We start from the raw sequence: 1,747 nt of genomic DNA, 5'->3' as shown, positions 1-1,747 counted from the left end.
ATCGCCAACCAACTGCAGCACAATGTTCTAAACTGTCCGTGATTGGGGGTTTGAAACAGTGTGAATAGCGGTCCTGTGTGCTTGACTGATTGTGTAGCTTGAAAAAAAATGTTAAAGCTACTATAGTAGCCCTCCTATGTCAATATATATGAATGACGAAGCAGATCACAAGCATTCTAAGTGGGTTTTGAATATGGGCGATTGGGTTTAGGTGAAATTTCAGTGGCTGTCTGAGCTAATCACAAACTAGCATTTTGTTTCTTTGGCCTGTTTTAGGTGCTACATCATGTCGGAGGGTGGCGCACCGCCCTTCAGGAGCGCCAAGATTCAACAAGTCATCCGTGTGTCGCAGATCTGCTCCAGACTACCTCTGTTGACCATAGTGATGCCTGAGCTACCCATCCCGCAAGGCGATCTCTTTTCTTAAAAGTTCAAGTTGTGGTGCCGGAACATGTCAATGAGAAAGAAGAAGAAAATGGTAACAAGGAGACCGGTATAGTGAGGATGTGTATGACTCAAGAGGATATCGATATATTACCTCGGGTTTTATAAAGTACCATGAAGCAAAGGGACTAGCACATGATAACCAATGTTCACTCAAATGTCATTCGTGTACTCACAGGGATCGATTTGGATGTTCCCGGTTCCGTTATCTACCATTGAACGAAAGGGGTTATGTTCAAGTCTATGTTTTTTCGAACCTACAAGGTCACAAACTTAAGGTAATCACGATCTGCAGAGTGTTAGTAGGACAGGAGTAATGTGGAAATATTTGTGAAATAGTTTCACTAATAATTGAAATAGTTTCAAGGGCCGGAAGCATTTCATTGTCTCCAGAAGGGTTTCGGGGTTTATCGGGTAATACTAGGTATTACCGATAAATAATATATAGGTGGAAAATATTCTCAAATATTTTAAATTAATAATAAAAGGATCTACTAATAGTCAGGAGGCTTGTATATTTAATTTAATAACAACGGGCCTTAAAGGGCCAAGTGGTGCAAAGCATATTTGGCCACTTGGGCCTAATAGGTGGAGACACCCCCTTTCTCCTTGCAGAAGGAAGGGAGGCCGAATTGGAGGGGGATTCCTCTGCTCCTTGGCATGCCAAATGGTGATGTTTTCCTTCCCCTTGTAGCCCCCCTCTTCCCTCCCTCCAACCTATGTATACTTGAGGATTTTGGCACTTTGGATACACAACTTTTGAAGCCTCCTCTAGTTCTCTAGTTCTAGTTATAGTTGATCCTAGTTTATCTAATTAGATCTAGACCTAGATCCTCTAATCCTCATAATTAGAAGACCAATTTGGTTCTAATCTCCTCCCTCTAATTCTCCGGCCACGATTAACTCTGGACGGTGAAGTGCTGCCGACTGTACGCTTGCAATCTACAGAGAGGTCGTGCCTTCGGTCTTCCATTCGAGAGATCGTCCATCGACGGTTCGAGGGATTTCAAGTACGGTCTACAGTGACTCATCGTCATCCACTACAACTCGGAGTTGGTAACGATCCGATCCAAACCATTATTGAATCTTTGTAGTGTTCCTGGTTGATCGTGGGACGAAAATATTTTGTTTTCTACTACGTTTCCCAACACTTGGCAACAAGACAACCCAGGAGGGGCCCAATAGGCCACAACAAGATAAGAATTCCAAACAACACTACCAGGTACCTTGGAGGGTTAATGAGAAGGATATTAGGGCACTTTCTGTCATGGGGAGTGGCATCGAAAAATAGAAACGAGAATTG

The sequence above is a fragment of the Triticum dicoccoides genome, chromosome 3B (assembly GCF_002162155.2).
Source record: "Triticum dicoccoides isolate Atlit2015 ecotype Zavitan chromosome 3B, WEW_v2.0, whole genome shotgun sequence".
In the NCBI taxonomy this organism is placed as follows: Eukaryota; Viridiplantae; Streptophyta; class Magnoliopsida; order Poales; family Poaceae; genus Triticum; species Triticum dicoccoides.
The sequence above is the reverse complement of the archived record's forward strand: the minus strand, read 5'-3'. Positions refer to the sequence as shown.